Here is a 12,157-nt window from a genome sequence, read left to right as displayed (position 1 = left end):
AAAGGAGCGGAGGAGGGGGAGGGCCGGCCCTCTCTATGGCGTGCCCTGGGGGAGTCCTACTCCCTTTGGGAGTAGGATTCCCCCCTTTCCTAGTACAAGTAGGAGCCCTTCCAAGTAGGAGTAGGAGAGGAAGGAAGGAGGAGAGAGGGAGGAAGGAAAGGGGGGCCGGCCCCCCTCCCAATTCGGATTGGGCTTGGGGGCGCGCCTCCCTCTTTTAACTTCCCTCTCCTCTATTCCACTAAGGCCCAATAAGGCCCATATACTCCCCGGGGGGTTCCGGTAACCTCCTGGTACTCCGGAAAAATGCCCGAACCACTCGGAACCAGTCTGATGTCCAAATATAGGCTTCCAATATATCGATCTTTATGTCTTGACCATTTCGAGACTCCTCATCATTTACGTGATCAAATCCGGGACTCCAAACTACCTTCGGTACATCAAAACACATAAACTCGTAATACCGATCGTCACCGAACGTTAAGCGTGCGGACCCTACAGGTTCGAGAACTATGTAGACATGACCGAGACTCATCTCGGTCAATAACCAATAGCGGAACCTGGATGCTCATATTGGTTCCTACATATTCTACGAAGATCTTTATCGGTCAAACCGCATAACGGTATACGTTGTTCCCTTTGTCATCGGTATGTTACTTGCCCGAGATTCGATCGTCGGTATCTCAATACCTAGTTCAATCTCATTACCGGCAAGTCTCTTTACTCGTTCTTTAATTCTACATCCCGTAACTAACTCATTAGTCACATTGCTCGCAAGGCTTATAGTGATGTGCATTACCGAGAGGGCCCAGAGATACCTCTCCGACAATCGGAGTGACAAATCCTAATCTCGATCCATGCTAACTCAAGAAACACCATTGGAGACACCTGTAGAGCACCTTTATAATCACCCAGTTATGTTGTGACGTTTGGTAGCACACAAAGTATTCCTCCGGTATTCGGGAGTTGCGTGATCTCATAGTCATAGGAACGTGTATAGTTATGGAGAAAGCAAAAGCAACAAACTAAACGATCATCGTGCTAAGCTAACGGATGGGTCAAGTCAATCACTTCAATATCTAATGATGTGATCCCGTTAATCAAATGACAACTCATGTCTATGGTTAGTAAACATAACCATCATTGATTCAACGAGCTAGTCAAGTAGACGCAAACTAGTGACACCATGTTTGTCTATGTATTCACACATGTACTAAGTTTCTGGATAATACCATTCTAGCATGAATAATAACTATTTATCATGATATAAGGAAATATAAATAACAACTTTATTATTGCCTCTAGGGCATATTTCCTTCAGTATGATGTCCGTTAGGATGGAAACAAGTCGTCTTAGTAGCGATGGCCGCAAGCGATATGTTGGCGGCTTTGATTATCCTCTATTTGTCGAATCCAGTATCACGTACAAAACATTGTTGTGCAAGTTGTGTGATACCTATCCATGGGGGTGTCGTGATTCTGTGGAGTTGAAGTACTACGATAGGGAACAGAATGTGACGCCCCGAGACCGATGTGCCAGGTGTCCTCCGGTTATTTCGCTGTCGTTGCCATGTCATTCGCTTGCGTGTTGCATCTTGTCATGTCATCATGTGCATTGCATCATCATGTTTTCAAAAGTTGCATCCATCCCGGTCTCCTCGTTCTTTCTGTTTCCCGTTCTGAGCCCAGACACACTTGTACGCGCCCGCGGCACCTCCGAAATATTATTTTATATGTGGCTGGAAAATGTTCTCGGATTGGGTTGAAAGTTGGCATGCGGTCTTATTATAGTGTAGATGGACCGCCTGTCAAGTTTCATCGCATTCGGAGTTTGTTTGATAGCCCAACCGTTAAACTATAGCGGCATTATAGCCGGTCTAACGTCGGATGTTTTCGGTCTCCGGAAACCGTGCCGGGCTGCATCTCTCCCCTCTTCTCTCAGACCAATCCGCTCTCCACTTTCCTCCTAAGCCCAGCCAACCCCTCTTTGCTCAGTGCATCGACCTCTCGCCTCGTTGTCCGAAACTGTCCCGGACCCGACCCGAGCAGTCATGACCGATGGGTCCGGAACATCCCCAAACATCTGCAAAACGTCATCGTTTTCTTATTTGGACTCCCTAGCTATTTTATTCGTGTTCGTCCAATTACGATCGGAGGGACGGATTAGCCCCTAACCTTACCTACTCGCTATATATATTAGTCTAACCTGAGACCAAATCCCTAGTTTCTAGGGATCCCCTAGCTGCCGCCGCCACTCTTCATGTCTCCTCCTCATCGGGATCTCACCCAGCTAATCTCCTCTTTTCACCAACTAGCCAATCCAGAGCATAGCCCCCTCCCTGCCTTGATCTGGACCGAGAGCCCGAGCCCCTGCAGCCGCCCGAGGCCTCCGCGGCTTGCCCCTCCTGCCTCCTCGCCGGAGCCGCACCCGCGTCACCGTCGGCGACCATCTCCATCAGGCCGGACCCGCATCCCTCGGTGCTTCTCCTTCCACCGTTCCATCTGGTTCCCTCTCTCACTTGCTCTCTGTATTCGCCATGGAGACCCACGGGAACGTCGCTACCATGGTCGACCTCGGTTTTGCCTCCCCGCCTCCTTCGATGCACCACCAGGGGCCCGACCACGCCGCCCACCTCCGCTCCCGACCTGCCCCGCTCGCCTGGTTCCCCTCGCTCCTCACTCCACCTGACCCCGCCTCCGAGCACGCTGCCCCACCGTCTGCGCTCGCCGGCGACAAGCGCCACCCTTCGCCGGAGATCTTCAGCAGGCCAGGATCCCGCCGCCGGAGGTTGCCTCGCTCGCCCTGTCGTCGGACGCCGCATCGACCCCCGTCGTGACTAGATCCGTCTGGAACCGCCTGTTTCGCCTCTCGTGGGACCCTCTCCGGCCTTCTGCGTTTCCTGTCGCCGCCCCGCCGTCTGCATCATCGCCGCCGGCGACCCTTTTCGCCAGGAGTCCGCGACGCCGCCCGTTCACGCGCGCGTTGACCGTTTCGGTCAACCGCGTGGGCCCCGCAACCTCAGCCCAACGCCTCGACCGGCCCAGACACCCGCCGGCCGGCCCCCTTCCAACCTGGGACATGGCCCATGGTGAGAACCCCAGCCCCTCCAGATTTGGCCCTATACTATTTTTTTCCTGATCTGCGAATTTTGCTATTTATCCGGGAACTGCTGTTTTACAGAAAAGTCCTTCATTTTCATGCATTTAATATCTCCACAACTGTGCATCGGATTAAAACAAACTTGATATGAAAGTTGCTTAGAATTTTGTGTAATTTCATAATATGTCTTTTTCATCCATGTTTAAAATGCTTAAAATGTTGTTTGTTTAAATTTGCTTAAATAACTTGCTAAAATGATTTAATTCATAACTATTTAACCGTAACTCAGTTTGTAACAAACTTTATATGTAAATGGGGTGGGAAAATGTCTAGTTTATCATGGAGTCATCACTTTGCATGTTTAACAACTCTAAAATAGGGTCTAGGGCAGAACAGTACCAAATCTATAATATGCTCATGAGGAGTTTCCGGAATTGTTGTCCGTTGTTTCCGGCCTCATTTAAACTTGCCTAGATAGGTAGTTTTGTTGTGTTTCACCCCTTGCCATGTTAAGAACATTTAATATTGTTGGGTACATAACGAGATCGAACTAAATAATGGAACATGGTGTTTCGTCAATATGCAACGGAGTTGCATATTTAGCTCCACTTAATTTGTAGGGTTGCTTGTGCACTTTGCCATGCCATGCCTCATTAAACCGGACATGCATCATACTTGTTTGCGCATCGTTCCATGCTTATGTGATGTTTGTTCACTAAGTTGTGTGTTCCTTTCCGGTGTTGCTTCTTCGGGTTGGTTCCGATAACGTCGCGTTTGTGAGGACCCGTTCGGCTACGTCCGTTTGTCTTCTTCATGGACTCGTTCTTCTTCCTTGCGGATCTCAGGCAAGATGACAATACCCTCGAAATCACTTCTATCTTTGCTTGCTAGTTGCTCGCTCTTTTGCTATGCCTATGATGCGATACCTACCACTTGCTTACCATGCCTCCCATATTGTTAAGCCAAGCCTCTAACCCACCTTATCCTAGCAAACCGTTGTTTGGCTATGTTACCGCTTTTCTCAGCCCCTCTTATAGCGTTGCTAGTTGCAGGTGAAGATTGGAGCTTGTTCCATGTTTGGAAGATGGATATTTTGTTGGGATATCACAATATCTCTTATTTAATTAATGCATCTATATACTTGGTAAAGGGTGGAAGGCTCGGCCTTATGCCTGGTGTTTTGTTCCACTCTTGCCGCCCTAGTTTCCGTCATATCGGTGTTATGTTCCCGGATTTTGCGTTCCTTACACGGTTGGGTTATAATGGGAACCGCTTGACAGTTCGCCTTGAATAAAACTCCTCCAGCATGGCCCAACATTGGTTTTACCATTCGCCACCTAGCCTTTTCTTTCCCTTGAGTAGGCCTGCCCAAGGGTCATCTTTATTTAAACCCTCGGGCCAGTGCTCCTCTGAGTGTTGGTCCAACTTGTCAGCCGCCGGTGGCCACCAGGGGCAACTCTGGGCTGGCCTACCGGAAGTTTGGACAATCCGGTGTGCCCTGAGAACGATATATGTGCAGCTCCTATCGGGATTTGTCGGCACATTCGGGTGGCTTTGCTGGTCTTGTTTTACCATTGTCGAAATGTCTTGTAACCGGGATGCTGAGTCTGATCGGATTGTCTCGGGAGAAGGAATATCCTTCGTTGACCGTGAGAGCTTGTGATGGGCTAAGTTGGGACACCCCTGCAGGGATTTGAACTTTCGAGAGCCGTGCCCACGGTTATGGGCAGATGGGAATTTGTTAATGTCCGGTTGTAGAAAACCTGAAGTTGATCTTAATTAAAATACATCAACCGCGTGTGTAACCGTGATGGTCTCTTCTCGGTGGAGTCCGGGAAGTGAACACGGTGTTGGAGTTATGCTTGACGTAGGTTGTTCTAGGATCACTTCTTGATCATAGTTGTTTGACCGTGCTTTTGCCTTCTCTTCTCGCTCTCATTTGCGCATGTTAGCCACCATATATGCTAGTCTCTTGCTGCAGCTCCACCTCATACCTTTTGCCCTTCCTATAAGCTTAAATAGTCTTGATCGCGAGGGTGTGAGATTGCTGAGTCCCCATGACTCATAGATACTTCCAAAACCAGTTTGCAGGTGCCGATGAAACCGTGCAGGTGACGCAACCAAGCTCAAGGAGGAGCTCGATGAAGATATTGTCCTTTGTGTTGTTTCGTTCTAGTTGATCAGTAGTGGAGCCCAGTTGGGACGATCGGGCATCTGTGTAGCTTTTGGGGTAGTCTTCTTTTATTTTGGTTCCGTAGTCGGACCTTGAGTGTATCTGGATGTATGTAATGCTTTATTCATGTATTGTGTGAAGTGGCGATTGTAAGCCAACTATGTATCTCTTTTCCCTTATGTATTACATGGGTGGTGTGAAGATTACCTCACTTGCGACATTGCTTTCAATGCGGTTATGCCTCTAAGTCGTGCTTCGACACGTGGGAGATATAGCCGCATCGAGGGTGTTACACATAATATATGGGTTGATGTTGCATGTGATGATGATGCAGCTTTGATGTTTGGAAAGCATCAAGATTCAAAGAACATATCTATGCTAATTGAGGTTCTTCAGAAATCTCCAATTCCCAGTACACCGAACCGCAATCCACCTACAAAGCCCTCTTATAGTGAGAGTCAACATACTGGGAGTCAGGCAATTGATGTTGATATAGTCAACATACAGGGAGTCAGGCAGTCTACTAGTATTGATGATCCTAACAGAGACATAACCGATGATGCTATTCCTGATGATGCTATACTCTCATATAATGATGATGAGAGGGAGTATCCTAACTTAGTCAAGAAGTCTATGAAAGAAGATGATTCAACAGATATAGAAGAGGAAGATGATCCTCCAGCATATGAATCCACTGACACTGAAGAGGAAGAAGAGAATAGAGACATGGGTTTAGTAGATGAGGAGGAAGAGGAGGAGGAGGACAGACCTATTGTAGTGTATAATAAGGAGGATCCATCATTTTTATAAGGATCGGCATTCCCCTCTTTGTTGGATTGCAAGAATGCACTTTCTACTTTTGCAATTAAAAGTGAATTTGACTATACAATCCAAAAGAGTGATCCTAATAGGCTGAGAGTTTGTTGTGCATATAAGAGGTGTAAGTGGAGGATACATGGCTCTTATATGAGGAATAGCACAATATTTCAGGTATAACTTGGTAATATCTAATTGATTTGATTGGTGTGCCCTTTCTTCTGTGCAATTGGTAGCAATACAATTTGATTTTGCTGTTTTTTCAATGCAGATCAAGGTGTGTCCTTTCTCTCATACATGCCCAAGCAAGCTGAGAAGTGAGAAGTTCAAGCCGGCTAAGAGTAGGTGGGTTGCTGATGTTATCCTAGATTGGGTCAGAAAGAACCCAGACATTGGCCCTACTGCTCTTCAAGAGAAGATCGAGGGGAAGTATCACTTCACGGTGCCATACATGCGTGTATCTCGTGGTAAGGAGAAAGCAATGGGTATGATTAGTGGAAATGGAAAGATAGCTTCCATCTTCTCTATAGTTTCAAGGCTGAGGTGGAGAAGTGCCTGGTAGTGTAGTGGAAATAGACAAAGAGACTGTGAAGTACTCAATCAAAGGAAAAGTCAAGGAGAAGGAATGCTTTAGGAGAGTGTCCGTTTCATTCAAGGCATGTTGACAAGGGTTTTTAGATGGGTGTCGACCATACTTGGTCGTGGATTCAAATGCACTAAACGGGAGATTCAAAGGGCAGCTAGCTTCTACTTGTGCCATCGATGGCCGTAATTGGCTTTACCCGGTTGCCTACTGTGACACCCCCGATTTGACCGTACACTAATCATGCACGCAAATGTGTACGATCAAGATCAAGGACTCACGGGAAGATATCACAACACAACTCTACAAATAAAATAAGTCATACAAGCATCATATTACAAGCCAGGGGCCTCGAGGGCTCGAATACAAGAACTCGATCATAGACGAGTCAGCGGAAGCAACAATATCTGAGTACAGACATAAGTTAAACAAGTTTGCCTTAAGAAGGCTAGCACAAACTGGGATACAGATCGAAAGAGGCGCAGGCCTCCTGCCTGGGATCCTCCTAACTACTCCTGGTCGTCGTCAGCGGGCATCACGTAGTAGTAGGCACCTCCGGTGTAGTAGGAGTCGTCGTCGACGGTGGCGTCTGGCTCCTGGGCTCCAACAACTGGTTGCGACAACTAGGTAGAAGGGATAGGGGGGAAAGAGGGAGAAAGCAACCGTGAGTACTCATCCAAAGTACTCGCAAGCAAGGAGCTACACTACATATGTATGCATTGGTATCAACTGGAATAAGGCTATCATATGTGGACTGAACTGCAGAATGCCGGAATAAGAGGGGGATAGCTAGTCCTTTCGAAGACTACGCTTCTGGCAGCCTCCGTCTTGCAGCATGTAGAAGAGAGTAGACTGAAGACCTCCAAGTAGCATCGCATAGCATAATCCTAACCGATGATCCTCCCCTCGTCGCCCTGTGAGAGAGCGATCACCGGTTGTATCTGGCACTTGGAAGGGTGTGTTTTATTAAGTATCCGGTTCTAGTTGTCATAAGGTCAAGGTACAACTCCAAATCGTCCTGTTACCGAAGATCACGGCTATTCGAATAGATTAACTTCCCTGCAGGGGTGCACCACATTCCCCAACACGCTCGATCCCATTTGGCCGGACACACTTTCCTGGGTCATGCCCGGCCTCGGAAGATCAACACGTCGCAGCCCCACCTAGGCACAACAGAGAGGTCAGCACGCCGGTCTAAACCTATGCGCACAGGGGTCTGGGCCCATCGCCCTTAGCACACCTGCACGTTGCGTACGCGGCCAAAAGCAGACCTTGCCTAGTGGCGTTCCAGTCCAATCCGGCGCGCGCCACTCAGTCGCTGACGTCACGAAGGCTTCGGCTGATACCATGACGCCGGGATACCCATAACTACTCCCGCGTAGATGGTTAGTGCGTATAGACCAAATGGCCAGACTCAGATTAAATATCCAGATCTCGTTAAGCGTGTTAAGTATCCGCGAACGTCGACCAAGGCCAGGCCCACCTCTCTCCTAGGTGGTCGGAACCTGCCCTATCGCTCCGCCTCAAAGATCCACTCGCGGGTGCTCCTCAAGCCGACCCGTCTTTAGCCACCACATGTATCATGTATAAAGTATATAGTATATACCCGTGATCAACTCCCGAGTGATCACGGCCCGATAGTATAGCATGGCAGACGGACAAGGATGTAGGGCCACTGATGATAAACTAGCATTCTATACTAAGCATTAGGATTGCCGGTAAGGGTAACAACAGTATTAGCAAGGACAGGCTATGCATCAGTATAGGATTAACGGGAAGCAGTAACATGCTACACTACTCTAATGCAAGCAGTATAGAGAAGAGTAGGCGATATCTGGTGATCAAAGGGGGGGCTTGCCTGGTTGCTCTGGCAAGAGAGAGGGGTCGTCAACACCGTAGTCGTACTGGGTAGCAGCGGCGTCGGTCTCGGTGTCTAGCGAGAGAAGAGGGGGAAGAAATAATAAATATAATGCAAACAGATGCATAATGATGCATGACATGACAAAACGTGATGCTAGGTGTGCCCTAACGCGGTACGAGGGGGTACCGGTGAAGGGGGAAACATCCGGGAAAGTATTCCCGGTGTTTCGCGTTTTCGGACAGATGAACCGGAAGGGGGAAGTTCCGTGTTTGCTATGCTAGGGATGCGTGGCGGACGAACGGGCTGCGTATCCGAATTCGTCTCGTCGTTTTGAGAAACTTTCATGTACAAAGTTTTTCCATCCGGGCTACGGTTTATTTTATATTGATTTTCTAAAGTTTAAATCATTTTTAGAATTTATTTAATTAATTTAATTCAACATTAATCCAAACAGTGTTTGCTGACATCATCATGACGTCAGCATGACATCAGCAGTCAACAGAGGTGTTGACTGGGTCGCTGACGTGTGGGTCCCACTGGTCATTGACTGATTAGGCTAATCAGGGGTTAATTAAGTTAACTAGTAATTAGATTAATCTAATCAGGATTAATTAATTTAATTAATTCTTTAATTAATTAATTAATTAATTATCATTTTAATCAATTTTATTATTATTTATTAATTCCTTTTTTTAAATTAATTTAATTAGTATTATTATTATTATTTTGTTTTCGTTCACAGGGGGTGGGCCCCGTTTGTCTGTGGCACAGAGGCCATACAGGGCGCGGGCGACGGTTAACGGGCGCGCCCCGTTCGGGCGCATGCCCAGGGGCATGCGGGCGTGGGCGGCGGACCTGGCAGGTCGCCAGGCCGGCGTGGGCGAGGCCAGCACGGGCCGGCCGGTGAGCGAGCGGCGGCGAGCACGGCCCGTGTGGGCGGGCGCGCATGAGCGCGCGGCAGGGCTGCAGCAGGGGGGGCACGAGGCGCGGTGCAGGCGGCAGGCGCGGCGCCAAGGGCGGGCGAGCGGCGCGGAACAGCGTGCAGCGAGCGGAGTAGAGGCCGTGGGCGAGAGGCGGGGCTCACGGCGACGGGCGCGGCAGACGCGAGCCCGTCCGGAGCTCGGGCGCGGGGCGTACGGGGAAAGGGGGGGCGCGCGGCGCGAGCGCCGGCGGGGTGCGGCCAAGGAGGCGGGGCCAAGCACCGGCGAGAGGGGACGGGGTGCAGGAGGACCGGGGTCCTCACCGGGGTGCATAGGGAACGGGCAGCGTGCTCGATGGAGGTCGGGGAGGACCGTGGTGGAGGGGGACGGGGACGGCATCGACGGGGAGGAGACGAGGCCGAGGCGGCGGCGTGCGTCGACGGCGTTGGCGACGAGGAGACGAGGACGACGGGGCGGCACCGTGGCGCTGGGGAGGCGGTTAGGCGACGGAGAGGAGGGGCGAGGAGTACAGGGCGGTGACGGGAGATTGCCGGCGCCGGGGCCGAGCTGCGGGGATCGATCCCGATCCAGATCGGATCAGGAGAGGGGGAGTGGGAGCGAGTGGGGGGGGCGAGTGGGGCGTTAGGGTTTTGGTCGGGGTGGGGTGGGGTGGCCTATAGGCCACGGGGTGAAGGGGCCGCGTGGGCCGGCCTGGTCGGCCAGCTGGGCCGTTTGGCCCGGGAGGGGAGGCTCTTTCTTTTTATTAGCTTTCTGTTTTTTTTATTTATATCTTTTCTGTTTTATCTTGTTCCTCATTTTATTTTAGTTAGTTAAAATACAAGAATGATCCCTAACTTAGTACTACCACTAAACCCACTGCAATAAAAAGTCTAACACCTAAATAGAATAGTTTAACATTTTATTAATTATAAAAGGCATTTCAATAATTGTTTTGACTACTGTTTTATTCATTTTAGAGTATTTAAAGATTTTATATAAGTGTGGTTTCTCCATCATAATTATTCATGATTTATTTGAATCCACCCAAGCATTTGGTTTTAATATTTGAAAACTTTTATTGTTTGCCTTTATTTTAAATTTGAATTTTGAACTGGGTTTCGAACTACGCGGGTTTATCAACAGTAACCGAGGTGACGTGGCATCATTAGCGGAGTTTCACTGTAGCTTAATTATCCGGGCGTCACACCTACGGGGTGATAGAGATAGAATCATCAGATAGTTCGGCTTGGTTTCTTCAAAATCTATGTAATCTTATTGGGCATCCTGAAGGACTAGTCATACACACCGACGCTTGTAAAGGTTTAGAGACAGCAATAGAACAAGTGTGGCCTGGAATGGAACATAGGGAGTGTATGAGGCATCTTGTTGCAAATTTTGGAAAAAAAATTCAAGCGCAAGGTCTTTGATGATAACCTTTGGCCAGCAAGCTTCACTTACAGTTCTAGGAAGCACAATTGGCATATGAAGCAGATCCTTGCTAAGAAGAGTGTTCAAAAATATATGGCTGAACACCACACAAAAATATGGTATAGAAGCAAGTTCAATGAAATCTTCAAGGTTGACTATGTCAATAACAACCTCGCAGAGTTATTTAATAGCAAAGTCAGGAAAATTAAAGGCTCTTCTTATTGTTGACATGTTGGACAAGATTAGGCAAATGATAATGGAGAAGTTTGATTTGTGGATGAGGATAGCATTAGAAAAATGGCTTGGCCATCTCATAATACCAAGTGTGATAAAGGCACTACATGCCAAATCCAAAGGTAAACAAACATCTTCTGCTCTTTCAACCGACTAATGTCATAACGAACTAAATTAAATGTTTAATATTTGGTGTTCTTTCCAGGACTGAAGATGAAGGTAGTTAGACGCAGTGATGTCGAGGCAGAAATTACTGCAGTCGACAAAGAAAATAGGGAATGGAGGTACCCTGTTGACATAGCCAAGGAAACATGTAGCTGCAGGCAATGGCAAGTCAAGGGTTTGCCATGTATCCATGCTCTATATTTCATTACTTCACTAAGAGGTCCGGTATCAGAAATTGAACCTTATGTACATGAGTTCTACTCCGTTGCAAAATACAAGGTTGCGTATGCAGACAACATACCTGCAATGGTAGGCAAGCAACAATGGGGCATTGTTGACCCTGGCTTCAAACTACAAGCTCCAGTGTTGAGGAGGCCAAAAGGACGACTGTGGAATACTAGAATCAAATCTAGTGCTGAAGGTGCTGGCCTTGGCCCTAGGAAGGAAGTGCAAGCGTTGCGGAGGCTTCGGCCACATAGCGAGAATTTGCAAAAATCCAGTTGACCCGGCATTTGGAGAAAATAAGGCTGACCTACATGCTGGAGATGCCCCTTTTGTGGCTGGAGAAGGCGACCTTCAGCCATCCGTGGTTCCAAGTTCTGCGGGGTAACTCCAAAACCCGTGCTTTCTATATTTCAACATCCATGGCTACATTGCTACATTCATGCATTTTCAACATTCTGTCTTATAATCTGAGTCGTCAAAGACTAATTTTACTTTTCACTTCCTAAATAATTTGAATACATGTAAGCTATGACTATGTTCTGTACAAAATTGATGCTTTATATTTCCATTTTTTTGCAACATGACCAACTTCTATACAGCTCAAGGAAAAGTGTGAAGAAGAAAACAGAGAAGAACACCAATAAAAGGAAGAACA

Source organism: Triticum urartu, chromosome 3 (genome assembly GCF_003073215.2).
Source record: "Triticum urartu cultivar G1812 chromosome 3, Tu2.1, whole genome shotgun sequence".
Classification (NCBI taxonomy): domain Eukaryota; kingdom Viridiplantae; phylum Streptophyta; class Magnoliopsida; order Poales; family Poaceae; genus Triticum; species Triticum urartu.
Note: the sequence above shows the minus strand (reverse complement) of the source record.